Here is a 21,418-nt window from a genome sequence, read left to right as displayed (position 1 = left end):
ATTTATACAGTTGGGTTTTTACTGGAGCAATCTAGGTAAAGTACCTTGCTCAAGGGTACAGCAGCAGTGTCCCCCACCGGGGATTGAACCCACGACCCTCCGGTCAAGAGTACAGAGCCCTAACCACTACTCCACACTGCTACCTGTGACTACCTGAACTTTAGCTTCCTAAATTTTACTGCGTATACCTAGGCTAACCTATACAGACATGTAAGCATGTCAATTTTACATTGTAAATAAGATGAGAATGACACACATAATTCTTACTTTAATATGATTAAGTAAATGTAGATTGTGTGAAGCTCTACCCCTATAAAAATGCACCACAGTTCTATAGTGTAGCTATACTATTATTATTATGGTTGTACTGCATTATTGTAACACAGGGAATTGTACATTGATGGTGTAGGATACATATATTATACAATACAATTGCACTTTCACAGATACCATCGTACCTTGTTCCAAAATCCAGTGGTACATTTGTATAGGGTTCCGTTCTAACAGTATTGTTGCACTAGAAACAAACGGACAATTGAACAGTTTCCAAAGAAGCGGAGGGCAGTATATTAATCAGAGTATCAAGCAATATTTTTAAAATACGCTGACATCAAGACCATTCCCAACAATGCTTGCACATTGTCTCTTTTTTTTTACATACATTACATACCGCAAATACTTAACGATTACTGCTTTTGTATATATTATATGGAAACATAAGCGCATTAATTAATACTGCCTTTATAAATGTAATGATGATTAAATGGTTTATTTTGAACACAATGCCGATGTATTTATTATTTGAAAAACATAAATAAAATGGGCATATTACATGTTACGACATTGACAATACAGAGAAAAGTAGGTTCCGTAAACAAACAAACAAAAAAAACCACTTCACATGGGTGGGATCAGTGCATCAATGTGAGGAGTTGGAAATTGCGTCACTGTAGAGGCGGAGTTATAAGGGTGCCAGGCTTGGGGTGTGAGGCGTGTGTCGTTTGTCTTGCAGGTATACACTGTTGCCCAAAGCTGCCCTAGCTCCGTCTACGCAGACCGTGACGTCAGTCGCAGACTCCCGACTGCAACGCAGACTTCTTAGGAGTAACCCGGACGCAGCCAGTATATCTGCAGCTGGAGAACCCTACACACAATACTATGTCATCAAACTGCGCGTCTAAAATAACGTAGTCCACGTGAGTGTTCCAAGATAGAGAGGCAAGAGATGGCGCCGATGTTGCAATCTCCAGAGATCCAGTTTGCACAGAGACTAGCTTCGAACGAAAAACCTGTCCGGACCCGAGCCATAAAGAAACTGCGGAAATATCTCAGCATCAGATCACAGAAACCAACAGGTAACTTAGGTTCGGAAATCCACCGTGATGGAATAGACTCACGTAACAGATTTCCATTACACGAGAGTAGATGTTAAAACTTCATGCTGATTTGAACTCGGCTCTCGCCAAGATAAGCACCAACTAAGACGTAGCTTTACAGTAAACTAATGTGATCCATATGCGTCTCCATCCATTTACGTTTCCTTCCATATGATGATGTAGATATCCTTCTGTCTGGTGTTAATGGCTGAAGTGTAATGCTGGCTCCAGGGATCAGCTTATTTTGCCTCCCTGGCGCATCAGCACACACAACGGCTGCGATGCTGGCTCCGGGGATCAACCAAAGTGCGGCCTCCCCAGCGCATCAGCATGACAACCGTCTGGATTGAGCTAAGTAGGGTACATCTCTGGGGTTTTCAAGTGGGCACCTTCCATCCTCAGTGTTTCGTCGACTAGCCCACGACACCTCAAGAGGGCTCGACGGTGATTCTGGCGTCCCAGCATCACCCCCCTCCGTCCCCCACTCAACTCAGCCCAGCTTACTTACCTGTCCCCAGCCAGAATTTTTCCGTCTCAACCACAGCCAGTTGCTGCTCCTCTCTGCTGCTTCAGATAAGTTCTTCACTGTGCGACGCAACTCTTGGCCACTGAATCCGACGTCTCTGAGAAACCGGGTTGTAGAGTGTGCCACAAATCCTCGACAACCCACTTCCACTGGGTAAACCCGAACTCTCCATCCTCGCTGTTCCGCTTCAGTGGCTAGTTGAGCATACCGCAGTTTCTTCCTCTCATACGCCTCATCTACAGCGTCCTCCCATGGCACTGTTAACTCTACCAGGTGAACAAGGCGTGCTGATCCAGACCACAAGACAATATCTGGTCGAAGGTTAGTGGTGGCAATCTCAGGTGGAAAAATAAGCCGTTGACCAACATCTGCCAGCATTTTCCAGTCTCTAGCAGCTTCCAGTTGTCCTGGGCGAGGATTGGTTTTAACACCTTTTCTTGGTGGTTGCTCTCCTGGGCGGAGGAATGTTGTCTTTTGTGTGTAATGTTTTGATGGAACAGGTGGCAACTTATTGGTCATGTTACGCTTGTCTTCCAATGCTAAGGCCAAACATCGCAGCACCTGGTCATGGCGCCAAGTAAACCGTCCTTGGCTAAGAGCCACCTTACATCCTGTCAAAATGTGCCTTAATGTTGCAGGTGATGAACACAAAGGACATGAGGGATCCTCTCCTACCCAGAGGTTTAGGTTCTGTGGTGATGGGAGAACATCATATGTTGACCTGATGAGGAAACTGATCCTGCTCTGTTCCATTGACCACAGTAACTTAGTACTGCCTGGACTATACTGAAGTAGTGTGTTTTAGTAATTTTGATAGGCGTGCAGATGGTACATATTTGTATAATTGTTACAGGCATCATTGTTGTTTAAAGTATGTTTAGAAAAGACGTTTAAACGTTCGTGTTCAGATGAGATAATTTGGATGTGTTTGGTTTTGAGTGTGTTGCACATGTTGTTCAGTTTTCTGACGTGATCTCACACGTGCATACTGCTGGAAGTCAAGAAGACCAGAAATGTTTTTTTGTGCCCGTACAGATTGCCCATATTGTGTAATGTGTATATATTTAAACACAAAAGATAAAACATGTAGTCTTCATGACCCATGTATGCAGTGATGCGATTATGAACACAATGGTGTATTATTGGTATGTTTCTGATTATGTAAATGACTATCACATTTTAAGCCTGCGTTTAAAAAAATCCAAATATTGTAAAGCAGTGAATATTTAAAATTAAACAATACAAAGTCAATTAATTTAGGTGACTTCATCAGGAATGGCTTAGTTGTCCCAAATGGCAAACAGAAAAAGGTGCTGTTTTTTATACCATCACCTGATGTAATTTTCCTTCCAAAGTACTGGTTTACAGGTGTGTTTGTCTGTGATAAAATGAATTACTGTGTTACTTTTAAGACAAAATTATCGGTGGAAAACATATCCTGTTGCATTGCAGGAGAAAGGCTGTCACTAAACTAAAAATGTAGGCTAGCTAATTTATCTGTTTGTAAATTCAACTGGTGTCAAGCCCTGGTAACCCAATTAAAGGGGCAATTAGGGTCAGCTGTTTGAGTACTTTGGTAAACAACCAGGCCTGATTTGGGCCAGCCCTGCCCAATATAAATCTGACTAACTTTGGCCCTTACCATCAGAGTGAAGTTGTCAGCACACAGTTTCTAGAGGCACATCATGCCACGAACAAAATACATTCCTGAAGACCTCTGTAAGAAAATTGTTGATGCCTATCAGTCTGGAAAGGGTTACAAAGCCATTTCTAAGGCTCTGGGGCTCCACTGAACCACAGTCAGAGCCATATTGTCCAAATGGAGAAAGTTTGGTACAGTATTGAATCTTCCCAGGAGTGGCCGTCCTGCCAAAATCTCTCCAAGAGCAAGGCATAAAATCGTCCAGGAAGTCACAAAGAACCCTAGAACAACATCCAGGGATCTGCAGGCCTCTCTCGCCTCGGCTAAGGTCAGTGTTCATGACTCCACCATCAGAAAGACACTGGGCAAAAATGGGATTCATGGCAGAGTAGCAAGGTGGAAACCATTTCTCACTAAGAAGAACATGAATGCTCGTCTCAAGTTTGCCAAAAAGCACCTGGATGTTCCTCAAGAGTTCTGGAACGGTGTTCTATGGACAGATGAGTCAAAAGTGGAACTTTTTGGCCAACATGGGCCCTGTTATGTCTGGTAAGAACCTCATACCAACGGTCAAGCGTGGTGGTGGTGGTGTCACGGTTTGGGGATGCTTTGATGCATCAGGACCTGGACGCCTTGCCATCGTTGAAGGAACCATGAATTCTGCTCTGTATCTGAGAATTCTACAGGAGAATGTCAGGCCATTCGTCCGTGAGCTGAAGCTGAAGCGCAGCTGGGTCATGCAGCAAGACAATGATTCGAAAGCAAGTCTACATCAGAATGGTTGAAGAACAAGAAATTTAAAGTTTTGGAATGGCCTAGTCAAAGTCCAGACCTAAACCCCATTGAGATGTTGTGGCAGGACCTGAAAACGAGCAGTTCATGCTCGAATACCCACAAATGTCACTGAGTTGAAGCAATTCTACGTGGAGGAGTGGGCCAAAATTCCTCCACGGCGCTGTGAGAGACTAATCAATAACTACAGGAAGCGTTTGGTTGCAGTTATTGCTGCTAAAAGTGGCGTAACCATTTATTGAGTCCAAGGGGTCGATTTACTTTTTCATACAGGGGCATTGGGTGTTGCATAACTTTCTTTAATAAATAAATGAACTATGTATCAAATGTTTGTGTTATTTGTTCACTCAGGGTCCCTTTTATCTAATATTAGTTTTTGGTTGAAGATCTGATAACATTCAGTGTCAAAAAAATGCAGAAAATCAGACGGGGCAAATACTTTTTTTTCAGCATTGTTTTCTATATGGGAGCACTCAATGTATACAGTTTCATCAATTCCAGGTCTCTGATTCGCAATATAGTACGCTGGTGTGGTGGCTGCTTATCGAATTGCCCTTGGGCTACATGAAAACATTTACAGTATTAACCTTCACACCTGTATTTTCTTATTCTGTGCAGGTGGGTTTAGTAATGATGAACTGCTCAAGATATGGAAAGGCCTTTTCTACTGCATGTGGATGCAAGACAAGCCTCTTTTGCAAGTAAGTAATTCTGCATTTGTAGTGTTGCGCATTTCCGTTTTATTCCGAATTTTACAGAAAAATTTCAGGATTTTTCTTTTTCACTGAACCTCTGTTTTTACTGATTTTATACATGATTTTTTGTCTACTATTCAGTATTTTCCCCATACTATTTTCTAGAAAATACACTTTTGTTTAAAATGCTGTTTTATTTTGACTGTAATAAGCAGCCTAGTGTACAGCAGGTATGTTTAGACCTCATAGGATCAAATGACGTTCAAACATCGCACATTGGTTCTCTGTTCACAAACACATTATCACCTGATTCTCTTGGCCAGTCTGATAATTGTGGCAAGTGCTGGGCGTAGTAACTAGCTTGATCAAAAACTAAATTGAAATACATGAAAATATGAGTGGATGAGGAATGGGGAGAATGTAAAACAGTTTATGAATATTCAAAAGAAAACAAATGTTTCAAAGTATACAAAAAGCCAAATGGCAGAAGTGGGCCAGATGAGGCAGAGGATGTATAGCGTTGCAAATACTACTGCATTGAGGTACATGTTCGCGCTGACAGAATAAAAGAACATTAAACTAATGCCTCTTTTCCACTGTACAGCCGCGTCGGGGCCGTACCGATCCCTCACGGTGCGGTCAGGGAGAGGCTGGGTTGTTTTTCCACTGCAAAGCCGAGCCGTGCTGCTGACGTCACACGCAGAAAGACAGTTATTAATTAACTGTTTGCCATTTCTGGCTTTTACATGTGCTTTAATGAAAGAGACTGTGTTAATGAGTTTGTCAGAGCGCTGTGCTTTGCTGGACAGCCACTGTTTATTGCAGAGATTGGTGTGTATTGGTGACTTTGTGTTACAGTACTGTCCATCAGCTAAAACCCTGCCTAACGCTGACATTATTAATCGTAAATATTTGATAGAAAATGATGATGCTTTAGTTGGTAAACTTATGGAACGCTTTTGTAGAAATGTCCAGTGTGATTTGTCTAGTTCTGCCAATTTTTATGATTTCAAGGCGAATAAACCTGGCTTGTTTTGTGCTGATGTCGTGTTCATACCTTCTGCAGATGCTGTTTCCGTCAGCACAGTGATTTACCTATTATTATTATTATTATTTATTTCTTAGCAGACGCCCTTATCCAGGGCGACTTACAATCTAATAATGTGATATCTACCTAAACGTTCGCAAAGTACTAGCTAATGTGGCCTCAACTTGCACAGATTCTTCATCAGATATGCCAGAACATTAAACTTAATCAGAAACCAGAACTGCTACGCATCATATTCCACATGTAAAGTGAATTTTTCCCCCGATGTTTGTTTTTACTGATGTTTTACATTTACGTTTTTATTTTTTTATTTAATACCTATTTTATATTTGCATCCCTCCCATACAGTAGCTTTACAGAATCTAATCTCTATGTGTGTTTGTGCTAGAATAATTTTGTACCTTAATCCCCAGAAAGATGGGAATGTGGGTTAGTCCACTGGTTTACTGAACAGTTATGATAAAAAATGAGATGGTTTTAGAGTGATGGAGTCCTGGGCGGGTCCAATTTTTTTTTTTTTTTTTTTTGGACCCGCTTCCGACCCGGACCCGCAACCCGCTGCAACACAGTCTACTTACATGCAACCTGACCCAACCCGCTTTATTAAGACCTGCAACCTGACCCAAACCCGCAAGTGTTTGTCCTTTTACCTACTGCCTGTGTCAACTGACTCTTTCACACACAGATATCTCTACCATTCTCCACAGATTGAGTTTACACAATAGGCTATACAGCGTGGTAGCTTTCTCTAGTGGTCTGGATATTTTAACATATTAACTATCTCTACTTACTTTCCTATAAAATACCTGTTTATTCCTTTCATGCCACCAGTTGAAAGGGAGCTACACCTGTGCTTTCACAGAAATGATGTACCAGTTTTGTGGCTATCGTTCACAAAAACATAATGACAGGTTTTACAAGCAACGGATCCAGTCACATGTTCATTATTTTAATTTGCTATGATTCTAAAATAATTCCACACTTCTAATTTACTTCTCAAACTACATGATATAAACCCTGCGCTATCTTTTGTTTCACCTCGTTCACAAACTTTTTTAATATCACCAAGAAGCAGACGTGATAAAAGGATCTTGCCTTCTAATACGTTATTTGGGAAAGGGTTACAGACGAGTACACAGAAAACGTTTTTGGCGATTCAGATTCTGACCCGACCTGTACTGCTTTATTTAAAAGTATTGCCTGAAAACATCATGGTCATTTATGTATTATGTTTGACAAAAAAGAATATTCAAGTTAACAGGTAATGACTTTCTGGAGCTCATCACACACTTTGCTGCATATAGACGGTTTATATTAACAACCCTTAATATGTCATAACAGAAATCAAAAGTTCTTACAGGACTTAAGTGATTGATTCTGATAGCCCTCAGTAGGGATAACTGTGGCTTCATACTTAGTCTGTGTTCAGATGTCTTTGGCTCTTCATATGCAAACACTTGTTTGAATAAAAAGAGGAAAAGTTGAGTCTGTCATCTGTGTTAAATTACTCTGTGTGGACCTGAAGCAGGTTTCAGAAAGATAGAAGACAGACAGAAAACATAGAAACCTCGTTTATCTACAGTTTGTAAAAAGATGTTCACCTAGTCTGAAGTGTTTCGTTGAGCTATATTTCATTTTGAAGAAAATTAGCATTTATTTAACAGACCAGGAGAGTAAATGTTATAAAGCTACATCGGGGTACCTTGTATTGGGCAAATTAGTTTTTTAATCGCAATTTAGAACATGTATGAACCAGAAAGCATTTTTTGAAACACTGTTTTATTTTTCATTTTGTAAACAAGTTAGCAAGAACAAGACACGTGACAAGAAATTTTTTGTACTTTATTTATTCAGCCAATAATCCTGATTTTTTTCGTGATAATTTAGTGTTTTGTTCTCCTTGCACGTAACTCTGTACAATTTAACAGGCAGCTAAACTCCTCCTTTCACCACTACATGAAGAGACATGAAGAATATTTGAATGCCAATGTTTATTGTTTAGCCATTCATGCAGCAGTAACAAATGGTATGAAACTAAGAAAGAAGTACAGTACTTAATCACAATTGCAGATGTTCCTTACAAAGTGTACATACAGTGCAATATAACTGCATAACACCATCCTTATTGGACATATTTGTATAATACACAAAATATACCTATTTCCAGTCTACACAGTACTTGCATAACAAATAAGTACAGTATATACCAAACATGTAACGATATAGCGATAAATCCAAACATATACACACATCAATCCCAGTTCGTATATCGTATAACACTAAGCCATACTTATAATTAAACAAACATAAAATACTGCTGGTTATCAATCCGCTAATGCTGTTTATTTACACAGCCTCTGGAAACTAACAGAACTTGGAAATAGCGAAATAAAGCACATCATCAATATAATAATCATGTCAAAATCACAATTAATATATATTCAACAGATACTTACAAACAATGCTTTCCAAGGCAGCAACATTTACAGATGCAAACAGATTGAGCACTGAACAGTGTACTACAATGTGCTGAGGCAATGGAGACTTACTTCTGGTCATGTGATGCCTCCAAACCAATCGAGAAATTAAGAGAAGAACATGACACTTAAGAAATATATAAAAAGTGACCACAAGGGGGCAACATAAAACGAACACAGAACACTCCCCGTCTGGTATCAAAGATACCACTATGGTAATTTACATATCAGAAAAACAATAAACTTAATGTCCATGTAAGAATCCTGAGTTCGTCTGTCTAGTCATCCGGAGAAACTAGAAGGATTGTCTTGGAGACAGGTCTCAAGAAAATCTTCATCGTCCCTTGTTTGGTAACCTTGATTTCAACTTTGCGAACCTTTCCATCATTGCTGGGGATGGTCTTAGTGATTAGTCCCATTGGCCACTCATTCCTCTTGACTTGACTGTCTTTTAAGAGGACAAGGTCTCCTGCTTTAAGGTTAGGCCTCTCAGATTGCCATTTACGGCGGCTCTGAAGCGTGGCAAGGTACTCGCGCCGCCAGCGGTCCCAAAAGGTGTTGGAAAGGCTTTGTTCTTGTCTCCACTGCCGTTTGAAGAGGTCTTTTGTGTTGAATTCTTCTGGGGGAGCCGGTGAAGTGCCCAGCTTCTGGGTAAGGAGCATTGCAGGAGTCAAGATGAGAGGAGATTCAGGATCGGAAGACACTGGAATAAGTGTCCTTGCATTCACAATAGCTGAAACCTCAGCCATAAGAGTAGTGAGGACTTCATGTGTGATTCGAGAGGGGATACACACCAAATGTTGGTAAGTACCAGCATTCTTCTCCATCTTTCAGAGGGGGTGCCAACTCTGCTTGATCATTTTCAAACATCTTCTGCATAAAGGTCACAAAATGATTTTTCATCTCAGGTTTCTTCTCCAGTGTGCGGCGCAGAGGCATGAGACGACTGAGTGCTTGTTCTTTGTTATTAAGAAGACGGCATCTGAGTGTTCTGAATGGGAGTGGTGCAACCCAGCTGTTGGCATCATCCTTGAAAAACTCTTTGTCCATAGTTTTTAAAAAGACTTGGTCCTCCAATTGAGGGAGCTGGCATGTCATCATCCTTCGTTCTGTGGAAGATGGTGCTTCCGAGGTCATCTTCAACTGCTCCAAGAGTGGGGCTGTCTCTAAAGGTGAAGGGACAACGACTTGGTCGCTGGCCTTTGCTGTTGAATCTCTCCTTCATAAGAATGTGATTAGGACATGGACTGAAGAGGGATGGACGTCCATTCACTAACACACTTGTGTTAAAGGTACTTACGGTCGAAGGTTTGTGAGCGTTCCCTAGGCATACTTCACCCACAATGACCCATCCAAGGTCGTGCCTCTGTGCGAAGGGAGCATTGTGAGGGCCATTGAGCTCTTCACGTACTTTGTGAACCCTCAAGAGGTCTCTTCCCAACAGAAGAAGAATTTGAGCTTGGGAATCTTGTTCGGGGATCTGAGCCGCTATAGACTTCATGTGGGGGTGATAAAGTGCTACTGCAGATGTAGGAATCTCCGACCGGTCGTTTGGCATTTGGTTATACTTAATGAGGGTAGGAAGAGTCAGGATTGTCTTTCCATAAATGGCTTCTACTTGGTAGCCATTTGCTGTTCTCCCTGCTGTCTCCATTACTCTAGCGCATGTTTTGAGGGTGTATGGAGACGTGTTTCCTTTGATGTTGAACAAATCAAAAAACTCTGACCTTGCTTATGATCTGTTGCTCTGATCATCCAAGACGGCATACATCTTCGTAACCCTTTCTGAGTGTCCTTTGGGATAAACTTTCACCAAACATATCTTGGAGCAGGACCTTGCATTCAGGCCTTCTTTGCAAACCTCAGTGCACTTGGAGGTAACTGCAGGAACTGTAGTACTTGCTTCTTCCTCCCCGCCAAGCTCTGCAGCTTGGGCAGACGCATTGGAGATCCAGGGGGCAGGACCTGGATGAAGTGCTGTGTCATGGCTGTCACTTTCGCACTCTCCGCATTTCACAGCTGTCTTACAATTCATAAGAACATAAGGAAGTTTACAAACGGTTGCAAGGAGGCTGTGTGGTCCAGTGATTAAAGAAACAGGCTTGTAACCAGGAGGTCCCCGGTTCAAATCCCACCTCAGCCACTGACTCATTGTGTGACCCTGAGCAAGTCACTTAACCTCCTTGTGCTCCGTCTTTCGGGTGAGACGTAGTTGTAAGTGACTCTGCAGCTGATGCATAGTTCACACACCCTAGTCTCTGTAAGTCGCCTTGGATAAAGGCGTCTGCTAAATAAACAAATAAATACAAACAAGAGGAGGCCATTCAGCCCATCTTGCTCGTTTGGTTGTTCGTAGCTTATTGATCCCAGAATCTCATCAAGCAGCTTCTTGAAGGATCCCAGGGTGTCGGCTTCAACAACATTACTGGGGAGTTGGTTCCAGACCCTCAATTCTCTGTGTAAAAAAGTGCCTCCTATTTTCTGTTCTGAATACTCCTTTATCTAATCCTCCATTTGTGACCCCTGGTCCTTGTTTCTTTTTTCAAGTGAAAAAAGTCCCCTGGGTCGACATTGTCTATATCTTTTAGGATTTTGAATGTCTGAATCAGATCGCCGCGTAGTCTTCTTTGTTCAAGACTGAATAGATTCAATTCTTTTAGCCTGTCTGCATATGACATGCCTTTTAAACCCGGGATAATTCTGGTTGCTCTTTGCACTCTTTCTAGAGCAGCAATATCCTTTTTGTAACGAGGTGACCACAACTGAACACAATATTCTAGGTGAGGTCTTACTAATGCATTGTAGAGTTTTAACATTACTTCCCTTGATTTAAATTCAACACTTCTCACAATATATCCGAGCATCTTGTTGGCCTTTTTTATAGCCTCCCCACATTGTCTAGATGAAGACATTTCTGAGTCAACATAAACTCCTAGGTCTTTTTCATGTTCCCTTCTTCAATTTCAGTATCTCCTATATGGTATTTATAATGCACATTTTTATTGCCTGCATGCAATACTTTACACTTTTCTCTATTAAATGTAATTTGCCATGTGTCTGCCCAGTTCTGAATGCTGTCTAGACCTTTGCTGCTGCAACAGTGTTTGCCACTCCTCCTATTTTTGTGTCATCTGCAAAGTTAACAAGTTTGCTTACTATACCAGAGTCTAAATCATTAATGTAGATTAGGAATAGCAGAGGACCTAATACTGATCCCTGTGGTACACCACTGGTTACCTCGCTCCATTTTGCGGTTTCTCCTCTAATCGGTTGTGGCAAAGTGCCCCCCCTGTGTATGTTATATGTTAAGTGTTGTGTGTAAATGTTGGTGTATAGGCATTGGTACACGGGATATAAGCGGGTCTGTGTTTCATGTGTGTGTGTAAATTGTATATTTGTATTAGGCACAGGGATGGCACATCACATCACGTGCAAGTAAAAAGTAATAATATGTGAGCACGGGAAATTGCACTTTAATTAATTCACGTGCAGTTGTACCGAGATTCCAATTGAATGATTGACTAGCAATCGAGTCTCGGTACAACTGCATAAAAGCTGCATGTTTTCACTCACTGGTAGTTGGTGTTCGGTGAGTGGAGAACGGGTGTGGAGAGGTAGAATAAAATAGGAAGATAAAGAATAATAATATTAGTTGTTTGTGCTCACCGTGTTTGTTCGTCCCTGTTTGTTAGTGTCTGTCCGTTTTTGTTTGTCTATTTATTTTGGCGCAAGTGCCGTGTCCCGTGTTTTTGGTTCAAACCTTTTGTTTTTCTGTTCTGTTTAATGATTAAATGCTGAGCGCGATCACGCGCTCAGCTTAAACAAAACTCCAAGTCTCTGTGTGTTACTTCCTGGCTCTGGTCTGACACCACCCACTCCGGCCGTCTTTGTGACACGTGGTGTCCTGCGTGGGATCGACAGCGCCTCCAGGACTCAGGCCAGAGCAGGAACCACAGTTTCTTGGATTACAAAAAAAACAAAAAGTAAAGCGAGGATGGGAAGAAAGAGCTGCAGGAAGCAGCAGCAGCAACAACAACAGCTGCAGCCCTCATCCTACATGCCGGGCTGGGAGGAGGACAGCCACAACGGGGCAGTAGCCACCCCTCTACCCCCACTGCCACCGGGTTCCCCACCGTCCCGGGAAATATGGGACTGGCTGGTGCACCCCGAGGGGAACTTCGCCAGTGACCTCCCCTGGGTTATTAACACACTGCGGATGCGAGATGGAGAACGATGGGAGGACTGGGAGCAACAGCACAACCCGGCATCAGTTCGTGACCTCACCATGGTGGTGCTGGGGTACCTAGCGGCAGACATGGGAGGGATGCCTTCCATGAGCAAGAGGGAGAGGAGGAGGTACAGTCGCTGCCCTCTCCAGTACCTGAGCGGGAGGAGCCCGAGCGTCCACAGCCCGAGCGGGAGGAGCCCGAGCGTCCACAGCCCGAGCGGGAGGAGCCCGAGCGGGAGGAGCCCGAGCGGGAGGAGCCCGAGCGTCCACAGCCCGAGCGGGAGGAGCCCGAGCGTCCACAGCCCGAGCGGGAGGAGCCCGAGCGTCCACAGCCCGAGCGGGAGGAGCCCGAACGTCCACAGCCCGAGCGGGAGGAGCCCGAGCGTCCACAGCCCAAGAGGGAGGAGTCGGTGCGTCCACGGCCCAAGAAGAGGAAGGTAGAGCATCCACAGTCTCCACCAGCAGAGGGTGAATGCCTGCTGGGTCCCTGTCCACCAGCAGAGGGTGAATGCCTGCTGAGAGAGGGAGGGCCGCACCAGTCCCCTGAAACAAGGGTAGACTACACACCGCTCCCACCTCCGCCGCCAGGAGACTACACGCCGCTCCCACCTCCGCTGGCAGGAGCAGAGCAGCAGGAACTGTCTCTGCCTCCGCCACCTTCACCGGCAGGAGACTACACGCCTCCGCCACCTCCACCGGCAGGAGCAGAGCAGCAGGAGCTGCCTCTGCCTCCGCCAACCCCACCAGCAGAGGAGGAATGCCTGCTGGTATCACTTCCCCAACCAGCAGAGGATGAATGCCTGCTGGTATTACTTCCCCCACCGTCACGAGGAGAGGAGCAGGAGCTACCTCTCCCTTCACCTGAAAAACCAGGACTAGATGCTGGCGGTCCTCAGCAGCCCTTGCATAGGCTGCTGAGGGAAGCACGGGAAGAACCCCCTGGCCGCAGAGGTCGAGAAGCGGGCCAACACCCGCACCCCAGTTTGTCCTGACTCCCTGACTCGCTTCGCCCAAGGATGCCCGCCTCGCTTCGCCCAAGGATGCCCGCCTCGCTTCGCCCAAGGATGCCCGCCTCGCTTCGCCCAAGGATGCCCGCCTCGCTTCGCCCAAGGATGCCCGCCACGCTTCGCCCAAGGATGCTCGCCACGCTTCGCCCAAGGATGTCTGTCTGGCATGGCCTGGGGTTGCCAGCCGCTCCGCATGGCCTGGGGTTGCCAGCCGCTCCGCATGGCCTGGGGTTGCCAGCCGCTCCGCATGGCCTGGGGTTGCCAGCCGCTCCGGATCGCCTGGGGCTGCCTTTTGCTCCACACAGGGTGCAGGGTGCGAGGGAGAAGTGGAGCTCCCGCTGCCGCCCCTATGGCCAGGGGCTCCCCTCCCAAGTTCGCCTCCCGAGGGTCCGCTGCTGCTGCCGTCGCCTCCCGAGGGTCCGCTGCTGCTGCCGTCGCCTCCCGAGGGTCCGCTGCTGCTGCCGTCGCCTCCCGAGGGGCCGCTGCTGCTGCCGTCGCCTCCCGAGGGGCCGCTGCTGCTGCCGTCGCCTCCCGAGGGGCCGCTGCTGCTGTCGTCGCCTCCCGAGGGGCCGCTGCTGCTGTCGTCGCCTCCCGAGGGGCCGCTGCTGCTGCCGTCGCCTGGGGTCGTCAGGGATCCTGCTTCGCCTGGGGTCGTCGAGGGTCCTGCGTCGCCTGGGGTCGCCGGGGCCTCTGCTTTGCCTCGGGTTGCTACACTGTGGCCGGAGCTCCATGAAGGGGAGCTGCCGGCCATAAAGAAAGAGGGGGAGGTCAGGAGACCAGCTTCCCCAGCCGCATTTCTGTGGCAGGAAACACGGTGGCCGGAGCCCCACGGAGGGGAGCTGGCGGCCACAAAGAAGGGGGGGGGGGAGGTCAGGAGACCAGCTCCCCCCGCAGCAGTTTCGCTGCTGGAAATTGGGTGGCCGGAGCCCCACGGAGGGAACTGCCAGCCATGATGAAGGGGGGGGAGGTCAGGAGACCAGCTCCCCCAGCTGCTCTTTCGCGGCAGGAGATAGTGTGGCTGAAGCCCCGGAAGAGGGAGCTGCCAGCCACGAAGAATTGGGGGGTGCCAGACATTCCACCATGGCCACCCCCAGAAACAACTTGCTTCCCCCTCTTCCGGGACTTTGGGACTGAGGGGGGAGGTGGCCATTGAGGCCATGTGTGTGTTGCACAAGGGGGGGTATATGTGGCAAAGTACACTCCCTGTGTATGTTATATGTTACGTGTTGTGTGTAAATGTTGGTGTATAGGCATTGGTACACGGGATATAAGCGGGTCTGTGTTTCACGTGTGTGTGTAAATTGTATATTTGTATTAGGCACAGGGATGGCACATCACATCACGTGCAAGTAAAAAGAAATGAAAGAAGTTATTTACAAACCGTAAATAACTTCTTTCATTTCTTTTAGTACTATTGGGAGGATCTCATCCGGCCCAGGGGATTTGTTTATTTTTTAGAGCTCCTTGTCCCTTTAACACTTCGGCCTCTGTTATGCTAAAGTTATTTAAAATTGGATAGGAACAGGTCGACATGTGGGGCATGTTGTCCGTGTCCTCCTTTGTAAAAACCTGTGAAAAGTAATCATTTAATATATTTGCTATTTTTTTTCTTCATCTATGATTTTGCCATGTGTGTCTCTTAGACATTTAACCTCCTCTTTTGAATGTTCTCTTGCTGTTATAATATTGGAAAAACATTTTGGAATATGGTCCTTTGTAAGGTGCCGGCAGTATCCCAGAAAATACCACAGTTTTGGTCTTGTATTTTAATTTCCTTCCTAGCTCTCTGAATTTGTTTTGCAGGGATCTTGGCCTGTCTCTTCCAATGTTGTTTGTACCGATGTGGACGACTACTACCGGGTCGTCTACTGTTCGTTCTAGGAGCCTGTCCACGTTCTCGGTGATGTGCTTGACGAATGTGGTGGAAGTTTTGAGATTAATTCCTGTAATAGAGACTCAGTGGAACAGACAAAATTGAGTAAACAAGTTTAATGATTTGCAAATCCGAAAACACTCTCAACACACAAGGTGTTAGAAAAACATTGAGTAGAGTTCTGACTGCGCAGAGCCAGTAAACGTGATATATATCTTACAACCTACAGTTATTACGAGCCAATCACAGAAGCTTAACTCAATATACGTCAGGTAGCAACAGCTTGGAAGATCAAGAGGAGACCAATCATATACAACAAGAAACAACTTTGTCCTACTTGCAAGCATCCTGTACTGTCTTAACATCTTAACTAAACTTCGTGACAATTTCTTAAGACAATGTTACGGATGCAGCTTGCGGTTACAAAATGAAGAGAGCTTCCTCTCTTCTAGCTAACAGTTGAAACTTTCCGCTCCAAATAAGGTCTTCCTGTTGCACCTGCTAGGAGAAAATGAGGTCACACACACATAACAACAATTATTTTATCATTTTAAACTTACTACTTCATAAAACACAAACTACTCAAATTGATATATCTCTGGCTCTATATACCCTAAAAACTTGATACACATGTTATTTTAATGCACATGACAAGGTTAATGTAATGCATAGCAAACTATTCTTCCATGCAGAGGCTCCTGGAAGGCAGCACACTGTTGTAGTAAGGGGGTCCAGACTGCGAATTGAACTTGCTGTGTTTCTCAATATCAAGTCCCCAACAACCATGACCTCCCTTCTTTTTGCTGCCTGGCCAGCACTGTTTATAGGGTCCTGGATGTTGTTCCTTTCTTTCTCTTGATGTTGGTTTTGGTCATCTAAATGTTGAAGTGGCTCGAATTTGTTGGATGTTTGGATTTCTGGTGGTTGTGTTTGACAAAGTTTCTTTTTTTTCCCAGCTTCTGCCTTTCTGAACCCAGCTGTTTCGACTCTCTTCCATCTCCCTGGTGGCCTTCAGTCTGCTAGGGGTGCAGACTTCCATGAATTGTGGATGTGTCAGCTCCTCAAGCTCCTGTTGCTGTCTCATTTCCTCCAGCTCCATTTCTAGCACACTTACTAGTTGAAGCAAGTCCTGGATCGTGCAGCACTTTACACAGACTTGGTTGAGCTCCTTTGGGTTTTCTCGGATTTCCCACATCATGCAGTGAGTAGTAGAACCGCAACATCTAAAGCAGATTCCATTCTCTCTGAGGTAGACTTTGCGCTCTTCAAGAGATTTTGCTCTGAAGCCACGACATTTCCTGAGTGGATGAGGTTTGTTGTGGATGGGACATTTCTTGTTGGGATCCTCCACCTTCTTAATTATGTTGTTTGAACGAGTAGGTGCAGAGGTAGACACTTCAATGATGTGCACAGAGATAGGAGTTCTTGAGTTGCCATACCTTATGATAGACCTATCTGTCTTCAAGGTGTCAGAACTGGACGCGCCAAAAGTAAAGCTTGGGTCTTTCCTTGTCTTTGCTTGACTGCAGATGAAGCTTGTGAAGAAAGAGAAAGGGGGAAAGGGCGACGCGGTGATCCTTTTTGTATGTTGAGCCCTGCGACATCCACTTCACTTGCAGACTGTAAGGTAGTTTCTCCACAATAGGATTTACACTGCAAGCTGTATCCAGGTAACTGAGCCCAAGTAGGTATCCCTCTGCCTTGGCAGACTCCAGCTCTAGCAGCAGGTCTCCCAGGTCTCTTAGTTTCAGGTGGTCTTTGTCGGAAATCTTAGGGAAGCTTTCAAGCTTTTTGAAAAGTGCGCTTTCAATGACCTCTGGGGATCCATAGCGTTCTTCTAACCTTTCCCAGACCATTTTCAGTCCTTCAGTGGGGTGACTGGCGTGTACCGCCCTAATCCTTCTTACTTGCTCTGATGACTCATTGCCAAGCCATTTCGTCAACAAGTCCAGCTCTTCACTAGCAGTCGGGTCTAACCCTCTTATGGTGTTCATAAATGAAGACTTCCATGCTCTGTAGTTCTCTGGACGGTCGTCAAACTTCAAAAGACCTGTATTGACGAGCTCCCGACGAACCAAGTACTTGGCTAAGTCTGACGTGCTTGATGCTTCGTGCTGGGAAGCAGCTTTGTAGAAGGAGGGAGCATGTTGAAGGTTGAAAGGGTGAGGGTGGTTTTGGTCAGCTACCGCTGATCTCCTTGACCGGCGAGATTCAGGCTGTTCATCTTTAATGCGGGGAACTTGTGTGGCAGAGATTTCTGACTGTCGCAGATAAGGTGGCTCACGATCAGACAATAGAGCTTTCCTCTGATTATGCCAGTGTGGTTCTGAAGTCTGGTACGGCTCGACTGTGGGTATGTTGCCGTATGTGTCACTTTGCAGCTGAGTGTGATGTGCTGCAGAAGCATCGATCACCTGATGTGGAAGCTGCGACGTAACAGATTCTGGTAACGGTTCCATAGTCGTTGCTGACTGCTGTGTAGTCTGGAGTGACTCTCCACGTAGTCGTTGGTGCGTTGCGCATGGTTTTGAGGGGCCATTTGCAAATTGATCTGACTGTGGTGCACCCTGTCATCCATTTCCAGGGCTGCCTCCCAGGTCTCAGCTTGGGCCAGGGCAGCGGCAGCTTCCTTTTCATGTTGTAGGGCATGTAAGCTTGCTTGCAATTCTGCCTTCCTGCGTGTGGCTGCAGCTACGGAATTCTTTTCTTCTTCCTCAGTGCGTGCTTTCTCCACCATCATGTCTGCTTCCTTTGTTGCACAGGAAGCACAAGTACGTGTCTCCTCTGCTTTGGCACGTGCTCTGGCAGCCTCCATGCTAATCGTTGATCTGGAAGAGCGTCTGGATGAGCTGGAACTATGAGATCTGGTTTCAGCTATCGTATCACCTATAGCACCTTGTTCTGACATAATGAGATGCTGGTTGTCTTTTTCTAGGAGCACAATAAAGAGAGGTTTCCTTAGGTTGCTGACTACTGCTTCTGTTGCAGGCGACTGAATGCCGTAATTGACGTGGCAGTAGACACTTGATCTGTGTTGTTGCGCCCGAAATGAAGCTGTTTTTTCATTGTTCTGTTCTCCTTGCACGTAGCTCTGTACAATTTAACAGGCAGCTAAACTCCTTCTTTCACCACTACATAAAGAGACATGAAGAACATTTGAATGCTGATGTTTTTTGTTTAGCCACTTATGCAGCAGTAAAAACTGGTGTGAAACTAAGAAAGAAAGAAGTACAGTACTTCATCACAATTGCACTGTATGTACACTTTGTAAGGAACATCTGCAATATAACTGCATAACACCATCCTTATTGGACATATTTTTCTAATATACAAAATATACCTATTTCCAGTCTACACAGTACTTGCATAACAAATAAGTACGGTATATACCAAACATGTAACGATATAGCGATTAAATCTAAGCATATACACACATCAATCCCAGTTCGTATATCGTATAACACTAAGCCGTACTTATAATTAAACAAACATAAAATACTGCTGGTTATCAATCCGCTAATGCTGTTTATTTACACAGCCTCTGGAAACTAACAGAACTTGGAAATAGCGAAATAAAGCACATCATCAATATAATAATCATGTCAATCACAATTAATATATATATTCAACAGATACTTACAAACAATGCTTTCCAAGGCAGCAACGATTACAGATGCAAACAGATTGAGTACTGAACAGTGTACTACAATGTGCTGAGGCAATGGAGACTTACTTCTGGTCATGTGATGCCTCCAAACCAATCGAGAAATTAAGAGAACATGACACTTAAGAAATATATAAAAAGTGACCACAAAGGGGCAACACAAAACGAACTAATCAGCCACAGAACATAGAGCCTAAAATAGATAACAGGAAATTGCATTATCACCCAACACTAATGTATGAGGTTACATAAATGTGTATTTTTATTTAAATTATAAAAACATAATTAGTTCTATATAACATTTTTGAACTACACATGGATGTTTTTTTCAGTTTTTTATAGGATTTTCAATCAAATATAAACTAGTAGCTATGGTGACGACACCAGTAAATTATGCAAATTAGTAAACTCAAACCTTCATTCGGTAATGTGTTCCGAACGTTCAAAGGTTAAAATTGACCCTTCTACAGCCCTAGACCTAATAAAAAAATGCATCAATAATGTTAAACTGACTAAAAATGCAAACGTATTGAAAGAAAATATTAGTTGAGGTCCTGAAACTGATGAAACTGGAATAAACTGTGATCCTTGTTATTCTTTCTACATTCTGTCTAACTGTATAATCCATTGGTATGAGTGCTGCAATAACACTGTATTGAGCTTATTTGTCACAATTTAAAAAAATGCAGTTTGTTTTTTCAGTTTTAAGCTTTCATTTCAATTTTGTCAAACAGCTGAAAGAGTTAAATAAATCATAATCATAACTTGCATGTCATTACTAGATTAGTTTGTATAATGTTGTCTAAGATCTTACCTCAGATGCTTTTTCTTACAGGAAGAATTGGCAGCTGTTATTTCTCGGCTGATACATTCCTTGCAGAAGTCTGATGCCCGTAAGTGATCTTTTTTTTATTCTCGTTTTTTTGTTTGATGTTAAAAAGAAACCAAACCAACTGTCTTTACTCAATTTGGTTCACTTGGAAACAACCCATATGTGAAACTACCATAAGAAGTCAAATGAAGATATTTGCTCATGGGAACACATTAATGAACATACTGGGAGTGAGCCTATTGTATACCTGTCATTGTTCTAAGTAAGCATTTAGAAGCTTTCCCCCAAAAAGTAGAGATTAGACAGGTTTGTTTGACACCAGATATTTATAACCGTGTTTTAAACCAGTCGGTACGCCTCAACATATGAACAGGGATTTTCAGAGTATTGAAAAAGAACGTTGGAGTAATGTTATGGGATGTTAACCCACTCTCTTCTATTTTCAGAGTATTTATTTCTAGAGACCTTCCTTCAGACCATGAATCGGGAATGGAATGGCATAGACAGACTGCGCCTTGATAAATTTTACAAGGTACTACTGCACATGCTACTACATTTCCGCCATCCAGCCATGCACTCGCATGAGTTGAAAATTATTCAGATAACCAATAGAGCGGTAATCCAGCTTTACATCTCTGCCATTAACAAATAATAAATTGTTATACATAAAATGTTATGTATATTTTCTATATAGTATAGAAAGTATTGCTGACTGTCCCATAAGTTATTACGAGTAATAAACTGGGAATATATGGAGGCGTTTGTCAATCCATCCTATTGTGATGCAATTTGTTAAACATTCTTTAGTATAAACTGTTGAGATTATCAAAATCTGATGATATATGTTATCTACTTTCTTGTCTATTTCTCGTTGTATTTTGTCATCACATACTGCTTTTTCTTTTATTACATTATGTATTATAAATAAACTACACAATTTTCATCAACTGCAAGCACACTTCATATACTATGCACAACATACATATTTTCTTCTGTTTTTAATGTAGAAGGACTGCATTACATTTAAATAAATGTAGTTTTCACATATCTAATATTCACAATGCCAGTCTTCATTTCAATACAAATGATTACTTGACTGAAATAAACACCAGCATTGCCCTACAAATTGATATTCCAGACTTTGATTCTTGCTTTCTTTTTCCAGCTCATCCGAATGGTTTTAAGGCAGTCTTTTGAAATGCTGAAGAGGGGAAGCTGGGATGAGAGGTAAGGGCTAATTATTTGGATAGCTTGCTGT

General features: G+C 43.8%; 1 long non-coding RNA gene across 1 annotated transcript; it reads left to right on the top strand.

Annotated features, from left to right (window-relative positions):
- Positions 1-1,280: 1,280 nt before the first annotated feature.
- LOC131730126 (uncharacterized) lies at positions 1,281-21,373 on the top strand. The gene is made up of 5 exons (XR_009323891.1): positions 1,281-1,355; positions 4,955-5,037; positions 20,164-20,221; positions 20,607-20,692; positions 21,326-21,373. It is a non-coding gene; the product is annotated as an uncharacterized LOC131730126 (long non-coding RNA).
- The last annotated feature ends 45 nt before the right edge of the window (positions 21,374-21,418 follow it).

This window comes from Acipenser ruthenus, unplaced genomic scaffold (assembly GCF_902713425.1).
Source record: "Acipenser ruthenus unplaced genomic scaffold, fAciRut3.2 maternal haplotype, whole genome shotgun sequence".
NCBI classification, from domain to species: domain Eukaryota; kingdom Metazoa; phylum Chordata; class Actinopteri; order Acipenseriformes; family Acipenseridae; genus Acipenser; species Acipenser ruthenus.
The sequence above is the reverse complement of the archived record's forward strand: the minus strand, read 5'-3'. Positions and strand labels throughout refer to the sequence as shown.